Below are 24950 nucleotides of genomic sequence, written 5' to 3'. Positions count from 1 at the left end.
TATGGAAGATTAACAACTGATACATGGCACGGAAGCAGTGAAACCGGTAAACGTAAGGAGAGGTTACTGCTGATAACATGAGTTGCGGCAATATGCAAATTTGACCCTCGGAGAGCGCGCCTGGATGTTACGCTGTAATCCAACTTGACTCGAGACTGGTAACCTTGTTTACATAAACTGTGGCCACGCTTTTCAGACTAAATTTAGATTTATTCCATAAGGTATTTTAATAAGAGTTTTTATTAAAAATACAACTGAAATAAATTATTAGCTTCCGTACTAATAGTAAGTTTCTTTATCAAGGCGTAGTAAATCTGATATAATTTACAAACATATATTAATACATATTGTAACTTTTTAATATTGATGATAAAAATTAAAAAAAAAATTGTATTACCATTATTCTTAAGGTCTCTATCTATCTATCTCAGACCCAAAGTCCAACGACTTAGACCGCTCGGCCATCGGCACTCGATTAGGTATTTTAATCGATTTTAGGTTGCGAAATGCTTAGCCGTTTAATATAGTCTCCGAATACAGAACACGTAGAAAAAGATTTTTATAACTCGTGAAGTTAAATGCATTGGAGTAAAATATATAGAGACTTTTGAAATCAGAATCACATAAAAATGGCTGAAAATAAAATTTTGATTTTTGGAGTATGTACATGAACTGTTGTTTTACGTTCGTTTTGAATATCTTCGTTGCTGCCTTTTCTATGGATACCTACAGATGAACATGACTCCAATCCCGTAAGTCAAGTCTCTCACGGTGTCAGATTTCGGATGCTGCACTAAGCGGAAGCTGAAATAGAGCCAACCTCAACGTTTGCATTGAATCAACCCTTCCCACCATAGCTATTTTATGTGTATCTTCATAAACTGTTCTGTGTGCGCCACACATGCTTGTTCTCTCTATTTACATCCTCTGTCTAAGGCCGTGGCAAATTAGTCTTTAACGTTACATTGTTGTGCGTAGAACTCTGTTGTATTCCATATGCCTTGTTTGGAAAATTGTTTTGTTATACAGTAATTATTCATTATTTCAATGAATATTAAAAATGTATATACCACTAATTTGGTTTAATCTTTTGGATTTATTTATTTAGTAAAAACCAAATAAGTTTTAGTTTTTCCTAAGTGCAAGACTATTACCCCTAGTCTAGTGTTAGTTGTAATGGTTCTGAATCAAAGAAAATAAACGTTTTCCTATGCACGTTTTCATGAAACCAATTAAATAGTGAAACAGTGAATACTTTATACTGGAAAAACTTCGTTATCATATAAATAACTTCAAACACACGTCTCAAATTTCACACCATATGTCACATAACAGGCTTCGCTGAGTTTTCATATATACAATTTCGACTTTATACCTATTTCTTTAGACCACATGCGTATCTATGTCATATATTAATATGCCATATCATTATACTCTGTATTTACATATTTATTTACTCTGTAATTTTTTCGTTATGATCATAGAATCCTAGAATCCATAATACCAATTTAATTCATGAAGTGTTATGCACCATCAGCAAACACTATAATGTCTATATAAAAATGAAACTTCCTGCAAATTTTTAGGTCTGTAGGTCAGTTCTTGAAAAAGTATATAAATGTAGATAAACATGTAGAGAGAAATGAAACTTTTCCATCCTTTCGAGTCACATGATCAATAATCACATTTCTGTTAATGTATATTCCTCGTTTGGGCATATTTAACGTATATTTAATGCCAATAAACTTCTCTCTAAAATCTTTATACTATTCTTGACAGGACTTTTTGTACTAGAACATCAATCGAAACTGAGTTTATAGAGAAACAGTTCCAGTTTACTAATACCATATTTTTTCACATTTCCGGAATTTTTTTGTAAAAGTATGGAAGTTCTCTTATCTGTCTGCACTGTTTAATATGATAAAATAATAATACTAATAATCATTTTAAATAAAAATACAAGTCTAAATTAACTCATATCGACAACTGTCCACTTTCGTTTAGACTAAAAATGTCCTTTCCGGCCCAGTCAGAAGAAAGGTAGATTTCATTTCACATGTAGCCGCCGTCTATAAGTGTCATTATTAGTTTAGATTTATAATTTGCACAGCTCGGACTGGACCATAACTCTCAAAGTTTGCTTTTTATTATAATGGTAATACGTAGTTAGTAACCCAATGTCGTAAAACCTATGTAATTACTCTATCATAGGTTTATGTACCACACAAATTTCTTTGATATAACGCAACTCGATTTAGTTACAAATACTAGTTACTATAAATTTATAGTAATAATATTGAAATTTTAAAGTTATTTAAAAATAAGTTAGAAGAAACTTTGTGTAAAACTGCTGGCGATTTTAATAAAAACTTCAAAGTTGATTTATGTTATAAAATACCTGAGAACATTGTACTGGCAAAAAAAAACTTGACCAATCTGTAAATAATACGTGGTAAATACCACGTATGTACTGCATCTAAATCTATGTAGAAGCAGTTATCGAGTTGAAAATATTCACGAAGTGTTGTATACCAACAAAAACTTTGTACGCCCGCTACCTGGAAATCTTATAGTGTGTTAACAAAAAACACGTAATAGCAAACGTTATTATAAATCACCTGAGAATTATAAAACACCATCTTGAGCTATAATGTTTAATAAGTGCTAGGCCTATATAACAATTCATTTTTCTAATTTTGAATACCATCTTGTAACCTTAAGATATACCACAAAAGTTAAAAAGAGTAAAAGTTGATATTAGTTAGATATTAGACTAAAAATGTCCTTAAAAACCTAATATGTTAAAAAATGTAATTTTTTGTAATGTAAATAAATATTAGGTGTTTATATGATTTTTGCTTTAAATATTTTCATGTGTTACTGCATTATTAATTTTAATAATGAGAAAAAAAGTAAGAACTCAATAGCCTCGATATAATGTACTGTATAATAAGTTGGTATAAATATTTAAGGAAGTTCTCGGTCTAATAACAATATAATTAACTTAAAATGATGCTTAAACACACACGCGGGAATTTAGTTTCATGGCTGAAATAGTAAGATTTATAAACGGATATCTTCGCACTTAAACCGGAAGCGATTGTTTAACTCAGTGACAAAAAAACAAGCGTTCATCACAATTTTGTATCATACTATCAAATATAACTATTATTCCATATGGTACAATTCCCTCAGGCTTTATATGCAATAAAAAATCTTCACTTCCTTCTAAATAATATTACAATCAATAGATCATAAAAAGTAAAAGATTTACATAAGGCTTCAGCGATCGGTGATTTGTTGCTTCCTGAGTTTAATTAAAATACCCGTCGCAGAACGTAGGTCACATTTCGGACCCGATGCCGCTAGATGGCAGGGTAGTGTTTCCCGGTCTGTGTTAGCAGCAACTTCACCGAACAATAATTTTACTTTATTCAAAATCGTCACCTTTTATCCATTTGTATGAAATAAAATAAAATTTACTATTCCAACTATCAAAAATAAAAATTAAACATGTAACTTTTTCCTTAAAACAAATAACATTAAAACTGAGCAATTCTAACTTAAAACTAACATAAAAACAGTAGCGGAATCTTCCCACCATCCTGTATTGTTTTACACATCCGAAAAAGCTTCAATCGGCGTTCGGGGTTAGTGATAACATTACGGGACGGTCACGTATATTGATTTTGAATTATCTCGTCCACCATCTGGTTTTGAATTGTAAGATGTCGTTCATTCAGCAAATTTGTATTGTATATGTATAGTGTCATTGTACTTAATACACGGATTATTAAAAAATATTTTTATGTAATCGTATAAACTGTAGCATATTAATTTTTCTTTTGTTTTATTTGTTTAATAACTCGTTCTTTGCCCTTGCTTAACTATCTGTTGATATAAGTAAATAAACGTTTGATTTACAATTATTATTGAGTTTATTTGTCACATGTTTGATACAGGGTCTCGTGCATTATACTGCCATGGGCACATAAAAAAATTATATCCAACATAGAAAAAGTTTTGGTGCATATCAGGTTTGAATTTATAAAAAAAAACAGGTTTGAATTTTGAAAGACTTTGAATCATAAATTGAGTAGATCTTACTTGAGTTCAAGTCCAGTTTTACTTTGAGTGTTCCATTGACATTTATTCATCTTCCAATCATCCTTGTTGGTTTAGTGTGGATTTATTACTGGCAATGTTCCTTGAAGATTAGAGAGTTCTGGTTGCCAGCCAATATTATAGTGGTCATCCTCTAGTAAATGTCCATAATATTCTTCTAAAAAATTCAAGGTTCACCAATTTAACACAAATAATAAAATGTGTGACTATATTTAATAACTCTAATGTTGATTAGCTTTGTGTTTTTTAATAAATTTCTTGACGAAAAAGTTTCTTCTCAGTCTCATATTAAGTCATGATTCAAAAGAATAAATTCCATTATTGTAAAGTCACCAGCTGATCTAAATTCACTTTATAACTCAAGGTGTTTGTAAACTTTGCATACAAATTCATTGTTTTTTATATCTATTTCTATCTTATATTTTAGATATTTTTTATATTAATGTTAACTCTAAAATAGGTTGCTAGTTTATGTTAATTTTAAAATGTATTGAATTAAATATGTTTATTGTAAGCTATCAAAATTGTATGGGTGTATTTTCTTCTTCTTGTATGGATTCCTGTGTGTGTTTGTACATATGTTGTATAAACTCCTTTAGTTATTTATTAATATTTTATACAAAAAACATAAAATAATATTAACTATTAACTTTTCAAAACAAAACTGTAATAAGCTCTATAACATTTTAGTTACTACTCGATGGGTTTTCCCATTTAAAATATTTAAGCTACAACTCACTTACGTTTCGGGTGGGGAGAGAGTAATCTTGAAATATGCAAAGCTTAAGGAACATAAAATTACTATGGCAAGCCCCTTATTGACGTTTGAAACTATTCAACCATTCAAATAACATGAGAGGATTGGAGGCCTAATTGCCTCACTGTAAAACATACTCGTAAATCTTGGTGCGAATAGTATATAGTGTTTTATGGTACTATTGTATTGTATTAAAATAATGGTTAATAGTAACTTGAAATATATAGGAAATATTAGATCCACTTCAACTCCAGCAGGCATTATTACTATCGGGAATATTAGGTACGAATGGTACGGACTGGCGAGTAGTACTGTGTATAAAATATTATATATCAGAATATTTTTGTTGAGTAGCACATATAGTGTCAAAGCTGAAAATTTAAAGTCTAGAAAAGGTTTCATTTCCTGTCGCTGATGAAGATTCCCTTCCAGCGGAAACCATCAGTTGTGTTTGAGGTCGAGTTATGATGTACTTCCTACACCTTTTTTGTAGTGGTCACTTTCAGAATAGAGTTGACATTTGTATCACAGCGTGTTTCTTTGTTAGTGTCATGTTTTCAAGTAACATATCTTTACATAATTTTAATTTAATTTTACTAAATTCACACATTATCCTTTTTATACTTATGAGTAATAAACCTCATTAAGATATCTAAAAGGGCTAAGGTGCACCGCTACGAAAAACATATTTCTTGAAATATTTATTTTATTTTAATTAATGGCCATTCACACATTTTATTTTATTTAAAACAGGTTTAAATAAGGGATGCTCTTTTGTGATTGTAGATTGTTGATATTCGTGTAGGAGTAGCCTCAAGATGTATGTATTTGTGATGGCAAGTGACTCAATATAGATATATTTGTTGTGAGTAGACGCCTCAAGATGTTGGTATTTGTGTTCGCAAGTGACTCAATATAGTGATATTTGTTGTGAGTAGACGCCTCAAGATGTTGGTAATTTGTGTTGGTAAGTGACTCAATATAGTGATATTTGTTGTGCGTATACGCATCGAGATGTTGGTATATGTGTTGGTAAGTGACTTAATATAGTGATATTTGTTGTGCGTATACGCATCAAGATGTTGGTATTTGTGTTGGTAAGTGACTCAATATAGTGATATTTGTTGTGCGTTTACGCATCAAGATGTTGGTATTTGTGTTGGTAAGTGACTTAATATAGTGATATTTGTTGTGCGTATACGCATCAAGATGTTGGTATTTGTGTTGGTAAGTGACTCAATATAGTGATATTTTGTTGTGCGTATACGCATCAAGATGTTGGTATTTGTGTTGGTAAGTGACTCAATATAGTGATATTTGTTGTGCTTATACGCATCAAGATGTTGGTATTTGTGTTGGTAAGTGACTCAATATAGTGATATTTGTTGTGCGTATACGCATCAAGATGTTGGTATTTGTGTTGGTAAGTGACTCAATTATAGTGATATTTGTTGTGAGTAGACGCCTCAAGATGTTGGTATTTGTGTTGGTAAGTGACTCAATATAGTGATATTTGTTGTGCGTATACGCATCAAGATGTTGGTATTTGTGTTGGTAAGTGACTCAATATAGTGATATTTGTTGTGCGTATACGCATCAAGATGTTGGTATTTGTGTTGGTAAGTGACTCAATATAGTGATATTTGTTGTGCGTATACGCATCAAGATGTTGGTATTTGTGTTGGTAAGTGACTTAATATAGTGATATTTGTTGTGCGTATACGCATCAAGATGTTGGTATTTGTGTGTTGGTAAGTGACTCAATATAGTGATATTTGTTGTGCGTATACGCATCAAGATGTTGGTATTTATGTTGGTAAGTGACTTAATATAGTGATATTTGTTTGTGCGTATACGCATCAAGATGTTGGTATTTGTGTTGGTAAGTGACTCAATATAGTGATATTTGTTGTGCGTATACGCATCAAGATGTTGGTATTTGTGTTGGTAAGTAACTCAATATAGTGATATTTGTTGTGCGTATACGCATCAAGATGTTGGTATTTGTGTTGGTAAGTGACTCAATATAGTGATATTTGTTGTGCGTATACGCATCAAGATGTTGGTATTTGTGTTTGTAAGTGACTCAATATAGTGATATTTGTTGTGCGTATACGCATCAAGATGTTGGTATTTGTGTTGGTAAGTGACTCAATACTGTATAGTGATATTTGTTGTGCGTATACGCATCAAGATGTTGGTGTTTATGGTGGAATTTACAACAAAATGTGGGTTTTGTCGTGGTGCTCCAAGATGTTGGCATTTGTGATGGCATGTGGCTCAAGATGACTTGGAGATTAAGAGGCAGCAGACGTTTTAGTGGGCTTTTCTCACAATATTCTCTTCCGTAGTAAATGAACGTGACATTTTCAATTAATCGTCGTAAGTATACGCCATCCCAGCCAATTGCAATGTTTTGAAGTAGCCAACTTCGTCACAAAATTTATGAAGCTACAAGTTCCAAGATTAAATATTTCTTATTATCACCTTCAGACAAAGTGTAGTTACGTCGTTATTCTTTAAAATGATGATCATTAGGTACTCATTAGGTGGAGAAACAAAAAAACTCATAGTCTCTATAGGAACCGTTAGCGGTATATATTTCGGGTTGCAACAACATTTTTGGATTAAAAATCTCCTTTATAATATTATTACCACGTATTCAATGTTATGTGACAGCTCCTTGGAAAATGTTTTACAATCTGGGATAAGAAAATTGTTTTTAATTTCTCATTTTAAATTTAATAATTTAATGTTTACAATTCAATGGTGACCTTTAAAGTTTTTTGTTAAATGTTTCTTCGCATTGCAATAAATTGTCAAGATATAATTTTCTTTGACTTTTCCATTTCCTAAATGATTTTTCAGAAAGCTGCTTTTTAGCTAAATTTGAGAGATTCTGTTTTAAGTCAGTGTTTACATTACTTTGAGAGTGGCGTTTTCAGAAATGGGACAAATTTCTGGTATTAGACTACCTTTTTTATTATTGGCATGTTTTGATAAGCTCAGAAATAGCCCATTAACCGCCAAATAACCTCATCAAGATTAGTAAGTTCATTCTCAAGTTACCAAAAACACTTTCGGCTCCAAAAAGCAATAGTCCTCGTCCACTAAAATCCAGAATCTTCCCGCTTTTATAAATTAACAAAGCAATAATGATCTGTTTCAGCGCAGTTTTGCATCTAAAACATAGAAGGCGTCACAGAAAATAGATAAGAAGATAGGTATTAAAATGATAGAAAACTGCTAACGTTCTTAGGTGATCTATAAATCTTCCGTAGTACTATAATATAAATAAGTGCAGACCAACCATAGAATATACGAACTTTGAAATATTTTAACAATTGGGTACCACAGAAAAGGTAAAATTAGGTAAAGATTCTGAATTAAAACACACAAATGCAAATCAATTTCGAAGAAATAAAATATATTAAATTATAATGCCAATCCATTTATAGCAGATTAGCGTTGTTTTAATGTTAAATAACGCACATTTTATATTCCAAAATACGCAAACTGATATTTACTGAAGAGAACGTTATATGTGATGGATTATTTCGATTAGACAGAAAAAACATTTCATATAAAACATTTATAAATGTTTACTCTCACTACACATACAATCAACTGTTTAATCTTACAATAAAAATATATACATCGTTCATGGAAGTTTTAAATTTAATTTCAATCATTCTAAATTATTATTTGCTGTAAAAGCACAATTTATTTTAATTGCGATTTGAAAATACTTTTCCTGATACATGGTTGCACACAAATGAATAACATTTAATAGTACATAATTTTATACGATTTGATCAGATTTTATCAACAAGTGTAAGAGGTATTGGCAAAATATGTGTGTGTGTGTGTGTGTGTGTGTGTGTGTGTGCGTGTGTGTGTGTGTGTGTGTGTGCGTGTGTGTGTGTGTGTGTGTGTGTGTGTGTGTGTGTGTGTGTGTGTGTGTGTGTGTATGTGTGAACTATCTTCAACGCGGGCTTTTGTATGGTCCGTTAAGTTCTTATTTCATTATTTATATTTTTCGATTTATTGAAACGATTCTCTGAAAGTGTGGACAACAATTTTTTTATAAACCCTTTAATATGAAATGTAGTTATTTCTCGATACGAAAATGTGTTATATCTTTAATGTTTTTACGTTTGTATGATATTAAACCATGAAATTTTTACATTCTGCAATAATACATTATTTCATAAAGGTAAGATTTTTATTTGTATTTACTTTCTGATTTTAAACCTTTCATTATTAGCATTATGTATAATTTGATAATTAAACCATACAAACTTGCCATTCTTGATATGGAAATATGTTATATATTTCCTGCTTTTAGGTTTGTATGATATTAAACCATGAGTTGACATTTGCAAGAATATTATTTCTATATTTTTAATAGTATTCCATTATGTATACTTTGTTATAATAAACCCTTTAGTATGCAATGTAATTAAGTCTCGATGTGAAAATAAATAAAATATAAATGAAAAAAATAAATATTTCATAAATATTTTTTGTAAGGGTACTCATGAGCTCTTTTAAAGCTGTTGATGAGGAAGAATACTGAACTTGAAAAAATGGTTCCACGCCCCCTTGAAACAATTAACAAAACCGCCTACACTTTTAACCAGGGAACAGGAACCATACTTGAAATATACTAAGGATAATAAATCCCCTTAATAATATTAAATTCAAATTATATTAACAATATATTACTTAGAAACATGATAGTGACAAAACATGCGCTATGATACAAATGTCAACGCTGTTCTGAAAGTGACCATTTCACAAAAAGGTGTAGGAAGTACATCATAACTCGACCTCACACACAACTGATGGTTTCCGCTGGAAGGAAAACTTCATCAACCACAGGAAATGAAAAACCCTTATTCTTTACTTTAAACTTTCTGCTTTGACACTATATGTGCTACTCAACAAAAATATTCTGATATATAATATAATATATATAACTCAGTCTTCATTTCTACTCGTAACTAATATTCCTGTTTAAAAGTAGTACCTGCTGGAGTTGAAATTGATGTAATATTTCCTACATGTTTCAAGTTAGTACGGAATAGAACATTGTTCTAAAACGACACCATACTAATATAAAATACAGCTTTTGAGTCGTTACCCGTTAGCCATTTAATGTCGGTGTCGTTCTTGAAAGTACGTGGTTGGGGAGCGGTCCCTCAACAAAGTCTCGTCCCCTTTGTTTACCCGTTAGCTTTCGGAGCCGTATGAAGTAAGCACTTTGGAAAGTTTTAAAGTTTTAACCCGTTAGTGTGCAATATATGTGTCACACTCCGATGCAAGTGGCTGTTATCCGTCTATCCGTGTACATCGGTGGACCCCGCGGAAGTCCTGAGGATCCGAGTTAAATGTGCTGTCCCGTGTCCCAAGCAAGTTTGCATCACACCTAATAAAAAACCTTAACATTATTATCAACCCCATCCGTCTATCCCTGCATTTTCCTCTGTAACTCATTTTAATGTTAAGTTGTTAGGCTCACTCGAATTCATTTGCATGCCTGCCGCATTTGCAGCTTTTGATTCTTATTAGCATCCCTCTCCTATTCATAGTCCTCTGAGTCAGGATCCGTTGATTGTTTTAATATTCTAATTTCACTTTCACTCTTATTAATTTGCCTCCGAATCCGGAGGAGAATATTTTTATTTTATTGTGAACTCGGTAAACTCACTGACCCATTTGCATACAACGATTTTTTTTAATAGGGCTATCGGAATTTGTCCACCCGTTCTCGAGAGTATCAGTTAGAAATACACTTAGTTATCAATTTAGATTTATAAAATCTATGGGCATTCACCACTAATAATGTATTTTATACTGGGCCTATGAGCAACATGATTATACGAGCAATTTTCAAATTATATGAACAATTAGTTTAATTTAACAAATGATTTAATAAAATGTACCTCTAAAGATTACCAACCAACCCTTATAATTTCACTGGAACTATAAGTTCTTCAATACTATTACTTACCATCTTTAGTGATCTTATTAAATAGCTTCATTCCTGGACAACTACAAAAAATTGTAACGGATAAAAAATGTATTTGTTGGAATTAATAAAATATTGAAAATATTGTTACATTTATTTTACTATTAAATTGTTAAGAATTTATCTAATAACTCGTAATCATATTTTCATAAATTCGTAGATAGGCGCAATTCAACAAACCAGCAGTAAAAAGGAAGAGCATTGTAGTAACCACCATTCACATATTGCCTATTGTGTCGCGCTTCAATACCGACCCGATAATGTACTGTCAGAAAATGTGTGTAATTCAAGAGAAAAGTTATCGTACATATCGGGCATTGTTATTGGCTTTCAATGTCTGTTCACACAGGTTGTTTATTATCAGCATAGATGTCACAAAGTTATCATAATTTGTTCAAATCATAGCAGATAAGTGAATATCTATATAGTGTACTGAGACATACGAAAGCATCTGCAAGTACAATGTAACTGACTTTAACAGATGAATAACAACAAACATGTGCATTCCACCCAGTGTAGATGGTTATAAATTATTACACTTAAGTTCATGGCTTTGGAATATGATTTAAAATACATTTATTATCTCTGATAAAGCCAAATCGTATACATAAAGTATAATGGAAAGTGATGGAAGTTTACAAAACCATTAAGGCGTAGTAAGGGATGATATTCGTAATAGGAATAGAACTATATATTTATCAATGATCTTAAGAATGCCCATCTAAAGTTTCAGCACAATCGATCCAGTAGTTTACGTAATTGAGTAACATAAACACAAATAGACACAATTTTACTTGTATATATTAGTGTAAAGGGAAAATATTTTAATACAAATATGTGTCAAATTGATATTTTATATATAAAATATTCCTCTATAAGTTATTGCTAATTGAAAATTACATAGCATTATGTGGTGGTTACGTGGCATATAATTGTGGGAAATATAAGTCTCTATTAGCTATCTTTTATAGCTATAGTCCACCGAAAAGATGAAGACTTTTGTCTTATTTTCTTTTGATGCAGTAGACCGAGATATTACTGTCTTGTCTTGGTTCAATGGTTTCGTACTGCTGCAATAGACTGAAATATTGCGGATTCCGTCTTGGTGAATCATTCAAAAACTGATAATGGCGGAGTGTAGTGGATACAGCTGTTATGGCAAAAAAAGAAACAAGCAACGACGAGTGGAACAGCTGCACGATCCCAACCTTGGTCTTGTTTTGGAGTATTGGAAGGTTTAATCGTATTGCTGCAGTAGACTAAACATCGCTTGTAAATCACTAAAACCTTCTTAAAGTAGTCCCAAAGGACATTGATTTTGTCTAGGACAATTCGATAGCTGAATCGATTTGCTACATTATAACGAAAAGTGACGTAGACACGTATACAGACTGACGTTAAGGATCAATTAAGACAGAGACACTCGGACGGTCTGGTGCTCTAATTCTAACCTTGTACACATTATATAGAACTGTTTACTCTATAAAGAGAAAATGACTTAGAAACAAAAACACCACAGATAGACTTTCGTAAAGTATTAAACACTAAGGAGATGCACAGGAGGTCTAGTGCTCTAATTGTTCCCTTGTAATACATTACGTAGAACCGTTTTCTCGACACAGAAACACTGCTGGCAGACAGACGGCAAGGATCAAATACCTCACAGACGCTCAGACGGTCTAGTGCTCTAATGGACACCTTGTACACATTAATCATCCCTCTTGTACCATCTGTCTCAAAACATACATTTCTGGGAGTCACCAGTGATATTGCATTTCTATTGATATATAGTTTAACCTTACGCTATCATCTTGGAGTTTATTTCTTATTCATACCTTGGGGTAGACAATACTTTTCTTTTAATACACTAGTTTAAGCCATTAAAAAGAAATACACTGATATTATCTTTTTTATAACTTATCGTACCAAATCAGATGATAATTAGGTGAATGAATAGGAAAACTTTGTTTTAATAATCTTTAGAATAAAACCACTCAAAATATCAACATTGAAGTTATAAGCCCTTGTATAAGAGCCTTATGGCCCATTCAAATTAAAATAAATGGAATATCCAGAGTGTTTTTTGTTAGATAAGAAATTTAAACATAAAATAATATATTTTGAACCTAGTAAATAAAATCCCTATTGATAACCAACGAATTCTTTTAATAATAAATACTTTAAATGATTGGAAGATGTGAATTAATTCATATATGTAATAACATTTAAAATATCTATTTCATTACCTGAGATATATATTTATGACAACATAAAATTTATTTAAAAAGAGTGAATAATTTTAAATCTAGGAACCGAAGAAGAATGTAGTTCAAAAATTTAAACAATAACAATAAAACAAAATTTTTTGAAGTTACACAATCATTTTATCCTTTAAAGAAATTGTCATAATCTCATTAATAAAACACCCTAAAACGTTTGATTATTTAACTGTATTTTATTTGGAAACGTGGTATTACTATGCACTTCCATTAATATTTTAGATTTATTTTTTTTTCAATAACTAAACCATTATTATATGTGGGTTTATACACGCACATATATTATATTAAATATAATTCTTTATATATTATGTAATATAAAAAAAATTATTGTCAGTTAATACTGAATATACAGTATTAGTGATAAATTACTTTTACTACGTCATATACGTGCCTACTCAATTACATACACAACCTACCGTTTCACAGCTTTGCACCTTACAAGGATAGATATTATACTTCCTAGAAAGAGCATGTTTTAACTTCTTTTAGCATATAACCGTAATAAATGATGAATGATGTAACCTTATTTCGACACCGCCGTTCTTAGTGACACCGCCAAGAAATAAGTAAACAATAGACTTGTGTTGTTTTTTTAAACGAATACTGTAATCGATGACACTAAAGAAGCAATAAATCGATTGTAAAAACTAAATAAATAGAATGTGCGAAATAGACTATAAAATTTTTAACTAAAACTAAATTTCACCATTTTAACATCTTTTCGTGGGAAAAATATTCATTTGTTATTAGTAACGTCTGTTTTTACCCACAAAAAGGACTATAATCTATAACAGTAAACAAGTAAAGAATTTTTTCTTTAACATAGTGATGATAGAGTTAAGAAGCCTTCTCTAACACAACTTGGGAACTAACGGCTTAAATGTAACTTCTGAACCTCTCACTAAAGAGTAACTGAGTAATAGTGCGCTCTTAAAATATTTGTATTACCCACAACAATTTTATAATAAATAAATAGCAAATTCTGTTGAAGTAAATACTTTATTATTCAAGCAAGTGCTCAAAATGTTTTAAATGTCCATTGCAAAATGCGCATTTGCAATGAAGTACAGCTGTAGTTGCTGCATATTGCATGCGCAACAATCAATTTATAATTATTAGTTTCCGAAATGTTGGGGATCTAAATGTATGTATCCACTTCGTGTTCATTAAGTCAAGATATTTACGTCAAGGAATTCCAAGATAAGGAGAATTCAACCACGCTGCTGTAGCTGACATTTGGGTTTTAATTCGAGATCAGACTTTTCATATAACTGTGACGCGTTCACAATTTTGGCCACGATTATTAGGTCAATCCTCATTCCTCAATATCACTAGGGAGAATATTGCAAGTGCAATAGGTTTCCATTGCACATATTTGTAGCATACTTTCCGAGCACTTGTAAATATATCGTATATACAATAGTTAGCACATTTGTGTAAGCCTTTTCGGACACCTTTCAGACACTCAAATAACAGTTAGAAGAATGCATTAGGACTGCAAAGTGTAGAAGTCCCCGTAGGATGAAAGATTTTGATTGTTAAATGTAAATTTAAGGTGGTAAATATTTGATTTTTGAAGAATTTAAGGAACTACACATAAGACACGAACAATAAGTGTTTTAATTTTCTTTGTATAAAGTGTATTATAGAAGATGGATGATTTGAAAGTATAATAGAATTCCGGACACTACATTAAATGTTACAAGTATGTACATACCATATATATTGAGGTCAGATAGGTACCTACTTTATTCCAAGATACAAATAGATAGCGAGAGGGAAAAACTATGGCAAATGTTTGAAATCCTATTTATTGATATTTTAAATGGTTTCAAAATTAAATTGCAACTCATTTGTTTTGACTTAATTTTCTGGCATTTATAATTAGAAAATATGAGAGAACGAGGATGAGAAATTACTTGAGACACTTTACGAAACACATTAACAGGAGATTAGCCCAGACCTGGCGCCGAGCCACAACATTCTCTGCCAAATGTGCTAAAACGCTTGTTTACAAGCCTATTTATCCAGTTATTTATTTTTCATAACTTTTCCAACAATAAAACTACAAGCTATAGAATACACTTAATGAAATTGGAAGCATAAGAAACTAAAGCTAATTATAAGACTTTGTCCTTAAGACACCTTACAGTTAAACACAACACATGAATCAAAAAATGGATTCTTATAATTTTAGAAATTGGTGGTTTTACCTTCTTTCAAACATAACCTTGACAGAATTAAACGAAATTTAAGAATATTAGAAACCAAATTTTTATACAGCAGCAATTAGAAAATATTTACACGAATAAAGATTGGACTGCTTATGTTGAATAGTTCGTATTCGTAACAGATTTTAATAGTTTTAGATTAATTAATAGTAATAAATCTTAATAAATCGTTCTAAAGCTTACACATGCTGACTTATTTGAAGTTATTACGCAATTCATAAATCAATAGACTGCAATTGTCACAAAATGTCCTAAAGTACAAAATTTGAATAGTTCTTTGAGATTTCATGGATTTATTATAGTTTAAAAGTTGTGTTAATTTAAAGTTAGACGTTCTCGTATACGTACCGTGATTAGAAACTTAGATGAGAAATGTCCACTGGTGTGTTCATAACAAAGTTTAACACAATTCCTTGCAGGAAACTATAATAAACATAAAGTCTTATCGGCTAAATAAAATTCAATATTTTATTTTATGTGGCAACGTAATATGTTTATTATTATGTGACGCTTTGCCAATACTATGATTTATCTCACGTAATGTTTTTTCAATAGCTTTTTCATAGACTTTTATCTTCGTAACGGGTTCGAAAAGGAATGAAACAAACAATGCTCATGTTGATATTTTATAGAATAATTGCATAAATCATTGGTGGTATTGTTATTGCCTCAAGTCAACTGGTACTGAAAAGATTTTTAATCTTCTTTTAGTTGAGTAAGGACTTTTAATCGGTGAAATTTTGGTGTTAAGCACAAATAATGTGTGCATCTGATTACAGTGCATCTGAGTACAGAGAAACTTTTAAAGGGTCAAAACTTACGAAAATTCCAGAAGAATTTTCATATAGATATGATAAGAGAAAGTGAATATGAAAATAACTTTCAGTGAGTGAAAAATTATTTAAGTTAGGCAAAACGGACACACAAACACACACACACACAAATATATGTATAACGGTTACAAAAAGCAGCTTTGAAACGCCTTTTACACTAATATAAATTTAAATATTTAAGTTTTAATAGTTCAAAAAATGAAACCCGGTATAAAATAAATAATTATTTGGTCATTTGGTCAAACGTTTTTATAGTTAATTATGTACTTCAATGTATTCAAATTACTGAAGAAAAGAATTCTGAAAACTCCAAAATAGTTGTCCAGCCTCAAAGTGCAGACACTCCGTTCAAAGAATCCGTTTATGTCACACAAGGGTGTGTTTCTTTTACGGTTTCCAACCGTTTATTACATTCATGCCTATACAGAGGAGAATTTCCTTTTCTTTAGTGACAAAGGCATTTTATCATACCAATAAGGAGGACACTAATAAATGCCTTTGAACACTCTATAAGCCTTCACGTCACTTCAACCCCGCCTTAATTAGTTACTAGTGTTATGTTAATAATAGCCTGTTCGATGAAACAATATCGTAGACAGTCAGCAATATTTTCACGTAGAATCAATTAAGTTATAAACTATTATTATATCAGAGGTTAAAAAGCACCACATATCTATAGCAGATTGGACAAAATATAACTATAATAAGTATAACTAACTATAAAGTTATAATTGTTGTAATGTGCAAGTTAACAGTTCCTACGCTACTCGTAAAGATATTCATGCATATATTAAACACATATAGGCTATCTTTGGTTAAATGAACTTTAAAACCTTACTATTATTATGATTAATTTGTTTTTTCTTTTTTTAAAGTACTGTTTAGTTAGAATAACTAATTCTTGATAGTCAAACTTTGAAAAACTCATATAGTACAGACAAGGATACCTTAATTATTTTTGTTATTACTCAAGCGTCTACCGCCTTACTATGAAACTGAAGACATATTTAGTAACTAATGAGTCAGCATGTGTAGATAATTACTCCTCTCTTTCATCTTCTTCTCTTGAAGTTTTCCTCCGATCTAGTTTTCTCTTGAGAATCCGCTAAATACTATTTCCACAAATTGGGAGGCACCCTATCGGCTTTCTGCTGTACCTTCATTAAGTAGAAGAAACATAATCCAACTGATTCATTCAAAGAAATTCGCACAATACTACATGCTAAAATACCCCACAGACACCTCCACAGATATTTTACATTCTTTCTTCGACTCTATCTGTCGTAAAATGTGAGCAGTACCAAACCTATGTTATTGATCTGGAAATGTTTTATTTATACCAATTAAAAAAGACTAGATATCTCCCATGAGTTTTATTTGTACTTACTTTCAGCATTAATATGAGTAAAAATTGCTAATATTCTGCCAGGATACAATTTTTTTAGTTTTTCATTAATGTTTTATGTAGTATACGTTCCAAAAAATTTTAAAAATATGTGTAATTAAATACGCAGTTCAGTATGGGGTCAGCACGAAAGTGCGATGTATTATCGTGTTATTCATAAGAACTACTCTTGTTTATAGAATAAATATCTTGATATATAATTAATTGATTAAAAAGTAAAATATAGATCTAGAGGTTCATCCGATAATTTTTAAACATTTTTACATTACACTGCACTATCACGAAACAATGTGGTTTCAACTAAAACACTGAATAAATATTTCTTGGAACTCATATTTATATATTGGATCTTTTGTCCCAGCAAGCCTCTAGAGGTAACATTGAACCACGGTTTTATGCAGAGGAGAATTTTGCAACGTGTCTGTAAATTATTAGTTATAGTAGAGTAGTTGAGATCTATTTTATAGACTGGAGTATCAATGGTCGCTAACTTCAAACATTCTTTGTAACCTTTAGTTAATAAAAACTAGCTTAATACGCACTTGGCGTTAGTAAAACTTGACGTTATGTTTGAAGTTCAGTTAGTTCGTTCATATTTTTTTTTATTTAAAGTGATTTTTCAAAGTTAAATAAATTGGATTAATGTCAAAAATGAACGAGGTATATTCACACTCAGCCAAATTCTAGCGAAGTTAGTTTTGCCTATAGTTAGTTTATATATCAAAAAGAGGCTTCATGCAAATTCAAGTAAATGGCTTCGTTTTATACTGTAACTTTCAGGTAGAGATTATAATATTGTAAGATTTTGCTAACACTCAGCCAATACCACAAAGTTTCTTTTTAAGTACTCAGAGTACTAGTGGAAGAAAGTGTTTATTTCTGGAACTAATGCACTATTCTTTATTTAACCCAATTAAATTGCTAAAATGTTTTTGGGTTACACCAGTCATTTCTAAAATCATAGGATTTCATTTCTCACGAGTAAAGTATTTCATATAAGTAGTCCATTGTCCATTTCCACTCTATTATAAAAGTAAAGGATCCAAACAAAAATAATACAGACAATAAGTCATTTCTGCACACTTAGCCACAAGCTCAAACAAAGGCTGCTGTCAATAAATACGGGGAACGAGGTTTTACTCTGCCAGCTCTAAACCAGGGACAACATAAACACTAAATCCTGTATATTGTCAGATAACTAAATAAAACTGCGGACGTGTTTTGTGTTTGCAAATGACAGCTTTGATGTCGATTTAGCACAAAAAATCTGCTTGTAATTTTAATTATAGTGGACATACGTTTGGATAAATAAGCATGCAGCAGGATAAATTTAGAGGTAAGCCTAAATTGTAAATGCTAAGCAAATTTTTATCAATATATAATATGGTATTGGGCAACAGGGTAGTAAGAAAAGGTGTACTAAACGTAGGAGAACGTTTAGAGCTACAGAGCTTATGGCAAAGAAATATAATGTAACCATTGTAAAGGGAATCTACAATAATTCCTATTATTTTAAAAGCACAAGATATGCTAAAACTGGAGGTCTCGAATTATACTCTTCAATATTTTAACTATAAACCAATGACATATGATACATTGTTTTAAACCTTCTTAATAGAAACATCTTAATGAATGTTGTTTAACAAAATTTACTTTAATGTTTAAAAATAACAGACCATCGAATCCTAATATAGGAATGATCGGTTTACATGCAAAGAGCTTAAATAAATAATGTTTTGTTAAGTAATTGATCAAACAACAAAAATCGTATTTTAATTACATGAAACATTATTGCAAATTTTATAAATAATAACGATAGCTAATTTGGAACGTATTTTAGTTATTAAACCAAATTTATGTTAGATAAAAATCCTAAATTTTAGTATTGAAAATTTGCTTTACGCACTTATAATACGCACTTACTGACGTATTTTAGTATTTTCTAAAGGTATTAAGATGAAATATAATTGAGATGAAAACTTATCTTTGTGTAAAAGGTAAAATCGTATTATAAGATACTGTGTTTGAATTTTATTTTTGTCGATTCTAAGACTTTAGATCATTTATCATCGTATGTAATCATTTATCGTCATTTATATGTCACAGGAATATAATATTACGTTTCATTGAATGACATCCTATCTATTTTAGTAATTTTAAAGAAGCTTGATACGTTAGCTTAGGAATGGAAAAAATGGCTAAAGGAGGCAAACTTACACGTTGCACGTCCGAAAATTAAGGATATACCTGAAAGGTCAGACAGTCCATAATTAGCACAAACTTTCACTGCAAAATCCATTCTGCATATAATAGAAAAGGTGAGAGACTATATACAAAATAAAATCACTATATTCCATGCAATACCAACACGCGGACAGAAAAATGTAAAAACAGCGATCTTTAGTAATAAGCAAAGTTAGAAGCCTTAATATTTCATATGTTATTTATAGTGTTTATTCAAATTTCACAAACTATGAAAATTAAGAAAAAGTTTATCACACACCATGGCTTTGTAAACTAGATCCATAATTATGAAGGAGTCTGCTTTCCATCCCCTCCACAACTATCAGCATAATACCAAAGCACAAGTTGAAGGTAAAAACGCTGGATTTTTATTTCGAAATAATATGAGTTAAAAAGTAAGTGTATGCAACGAGACTCAATTGCTACCTGTTCGAATAAATGTTTGTACCTTCAATGCAGTTTTTGTTCTGTATTCTTTCTGTCACCGTTAGAGTGATTGGCATCATTTATAACATTCAGTAACTTAAAAAACTTAAAAGTTAGTTTTAAAATTTGATCCAAGTTTTAAAATACAATAATCTAAAGTAACTATAACAACAGTCACAATGAAAATAATAATATTATATAATATGTTTTCTGTTCGTGTTTCCCAGCAACGAAGCCATAAATAACATAACCACGTACTCCGCTTGTTAAAATTGATTTCATTTATAGGTAAGAGCATACTTACTGCTCTGTTATAGTATGTAAGTATACGTAAGCAAATATATGGAATTTATATACCTCTTTCTAGGTTGTTAACCATATTTACTTTTTAGTACAATAACATCACTATTAGTATGTTATATACAGTATTTTTAACAATTACTACTGTATTAATGTTGAGAGAATAATGGTTTTCAATCGATGTTTAATAGTAAAACGATAGAACTTACTAGTCAGGGGTTCATGAAATAGTTGTGAGGTCCGACGCTAGATAGCACCACTTACATTGCTACGATACAAATAATTACTACCTGAGCCGCTCACTCCACAGAAGTCAGTCCGCGCGCTCTCTTTTTCCTTGCCTTAATTTGTAGTATTGAATGTGTTTTCTCTTGTTTTATGAATACCATCAATGATACACTAAGTACTGAAGCGAAGTAAATTGTCATAAAATTCCATGTATGGAAACAATTGAAAGCTATATTTTAACATTGTTAAGTAACCAGTAAATGAGAAGAGAAACAATATCCATTTCCAATTATTAACAGTATTAGGGTTATAAAATGGCATTAGATAGTTTATCATATCCAGTAATACTAAAATTATTCAACACGTTCACTGCTGAAGTGATACCATTCTGTTATCACTGTGATTATATAACCAACTTTTCCTAGTATCAGAACTGGAAATAACGATAGAGTTATTGTAATCCTCCACTTTAATCATCAGTTTGGCTATATACTTCGTAACTTTATATTTATCAATATATACCCCTAAAGTAGTAAACATGATATCTGTCAGAAAATTAAAATACTTTAATATCCATGTATCAAGTCGGGAGGAGTTTACAAGTGCCCTTGTATAAACAAGGTTTATACGTAGCTGGAAGCATTTTTCTGCCCAGACTTAGCTTTAGTAGAATAATAATATAAGAACTAATAAGAACGCGCTTGCATAATGAGGATAAATGGAACAATTTGCTTTATTAAGTGTACTTTGGAAAGTTTTTCATAATAGGGTATCTTGTTGTATAAGGCTTTATCAAATATATTAATAGTAATAATCTGATTATTATGAAGAGTCAAGTTATTACCATTTATACGGTTTGTATTTGGCGAATCACATTACGATCAATTACATAATCTTATTGAAAGCACAAACCCGAAAACTAATAATTTGTTTTAAATGTTGTAGTATATATTTTTGTATATATATATATACATTATTAAATCAATTTTAGGGCAATCTTTCAGTTTATCCTCAATAAATCTGAAAATTTAAACTTTCATAGACCTCACTTCTTGAATTTGGAGTCCATGTCCTGATCTGATGAGATAAAAATAACGCTAATTATTAAATTGGAGGTGAACTAATCATTCTTTTTGTAGCAATTATTCCTACCGTTGCTTCATTATAAAACAAATAGCATGGTTGGACCTATGCTCACGTCCCGTGATTTCGTGTTATTTTCGTATTTTGTCGTAAATTGGATGTAATGAATTCTGTGTATATGACTTTGTGATTAGGGTTAAATTTTTTCCGTATTTCAGGTTCTAATCGTTTCCCAGTTGTACGTTTAAGGTGCGAACTCAGCGTATGCAGTGTAGGTGGTATGGGGTATGGAGATTTCAAACTTTAACAAATGAGAATAAAGTGTATTGGAGATGGAGAAAGATGGTAATAATCAGGTATGATATATCAGGTAATAATCAAGACTTGCTAAACGGCTTAGATTATAGAGCCCGATTTTAAGAGAAAATGTCTGTCAGTTTTATAAGAACTCTTCTTCAGTTTCGGTTGACAATATCAATAAAGGATTTGTTCATGGCGCTAATGTGTTATGGTCAAAATTTAGATAGTACTTTGCTACCGTATAGTAATATCAAAGAAAACCTTGTTTGACGATTAGCCCGAGATTTTGGAAGTACTTAATAAAAAGGTGAAATCTCCACGAATTTTAAAAATTCATCAATTGAACAGGAATTAAATTTATTTTAACATAAAGAAATATATTTAAAGTAAATATTTGAAACGTTTCTATCCTTTACAGTAAATATTTCTAACGTATTGTTATTGAATTTCCAGTTGTCGAATGTTATAAAATAACTAAACTTAAGGTTTAAACAATAAAAAGTCATTTATTTAGGTGCCAATTTACAATCAAAGAATAAACTGAATTGTGAATAAACTTACAAAATTCAGCACTAGGGACCTGGGATTGTGTCAGTAAACATAGTAGTACACTCAGTTGTGCACCTGATGGTAAAGCGAGTATGCCTCTTCACCTAGATTGCACTGCATTCTGTAGTCTAGGTGTCCATGATGTGGAAACGATCCAAAGAATTCGTTTTGAGCTCCTTCGTTCTTTGTCGCCGACTATTTTTGGATCCCAACGAACATGACTTCTGAATTCAGGATCCAAGTCTGCTACAGCACCAGATTTAAGATCTTGCATGCACGGGAAAGGTGGACTCGACCTAATTCATTGATTCCCATATAATCGCTAATTAAAACCCCGTTATTTTCTCCCCGTTACATGTTTCTTTGATTTTTAAATGCGCTATCCTTTACCGCTACGGATTTCTCTCTGGTTTAAAAGAATAAAGATATGTTCTTTACATAAATTTGAAAGACTATTTTCTGTGTCAGGTATTAAGATGAAAATATTTTTATTGATTTTTGTGAAGGAAACTTTTGTGACCTTAAAATGGATAAAACCCATAAATAACCATAATAAATACATTTGTTCGCAAATCAACTTTTTATGACAATATGTTCACAAGGATCCAAGAATTTATATTTTCTTAAATTTGTAACAAAATACTGTATTAGCTTTATAGTTAAATTTTTGCCTTCTTAAAAGATATAATCTGTAAGGTTACGCTTTTCTGCCTAATATGATTAAAACATAAGTTATATTTATATAAATATAAATAGTTTTTTATATAAATATTGGGAGTGCCGATAGCCGAACGTTGGACTTTGAGTCTGAATATTAGAGACAGAGCAGGTTCGAATCCTGTCTGTGACCCTTTGTGGCACATTTTATCAGTAACATCAACCTTGTACTAAATCGACTCTCCCCCTTATTCTGTTTGATAAGATCCTCGCCCAGTCCAGAGGCCCATGAGGACGGGCAAAATAAGGCTTAAAAGGGGATCGGCTTCTCCTTTATAATATTATATATATATATATATATGATGTTAATGTTTTTATAGTTCTATTTATATAATTTTTGTTCTCCTGAAGACGGTTTAAACTTAAATATAGAACAGTATCTAAGTTTTTAATCCTATTATGATTGATATGATTACCCCCGCGCACGCACACACACCAAATAGGACTATAAAAAATAATATAACATTACATTTATGTTATATTTATATTTTATATACATGTAATATAAAATATTTTTTAATCATATTTGGAATAAATCTTAGCCACAATTTGTGCAAACAAAGTTATCAGTCTCGAGTCAAGTTGGATTACAGCGTAACATCCAGGCGCGCTCTCCGAGGGTTCAAATTTGCATATTGCCGCAACTCATGTTATCAGCAGTAACCTTCTCCTTACCAGTTTGCTCGTTTCACTGCTTCTGTTCTATATATCAGGCGTTAATCTTAAATAAAGTTTGTATTGTAAGATAAGTATCGATATACACGTTTTTATAACGAATACAAATAATGTCGTTTAATTTCTAGTGTATTTTCAAATATTACGTAACTTACTTTTAAACTATAGTGATTTAAATAAAACTAGTTGGAAACCCGTACTGTTTTACTATTTTATAAACTCCCGTAACGTTCATTTACTACGATCTGCAAACAGGGTGTAATGCAAAAATTGTATGTCAATATCAGCGTTTATTTACACCTGTTATTTGAAATATGAGACATTCTCATTTACATATAACATGAAGTTTAATTTTAATAGGCTCACGGCTAGTAAGTTAAAACAAAAATGTTGAGTGAATTTGTTTGAAAACGAATTTATTTATAAGTAAATTCATACTTAAGCTGTTAAATTAACATAAACTAGTATTAAGAACTCTTTAGTAATTCTGTGTGGATAACTTTCCGTACACATTACTTCAATTTGGTAGTATCCTAATTGTAAAGATAAAAATCAAACATTAAAAGCCTTTGGTAGGGCTTGATAAGAAACTTTATAAAGAAATTTTAACCGTTTCCGTGAGCATTTGTATTAAAAAGAATCACAAAAATTGACTGAGTAGCTTTTATTTTTCTCCTTACCATATTCACTAATCTTATAAACCTCCAGTTAGTTTAAAGTTTCTAAAAGTAAAACACACACACACACACACACACACACAC

The sequence above is a fragment of the Homalodisca vitripennis genome, chromosome 1 (genome assembly GCF_021130785.1).
Source record: "Homalodisca vitripennis isolate AUS2020 chromosome 1, UT_GWSS_2.1, whole genome shotgun sequence".
Classification (NCBI taxonomy): domain Eukaryota; kingdom Metazoa; phylum Arthropoda; class Insecta; order Hemiptera; family Cicadellidae; genus Homalodisca; species Homalodisca vitripennis.
This window is presented reverse-complemented; position numbering follows the sequence as displayed.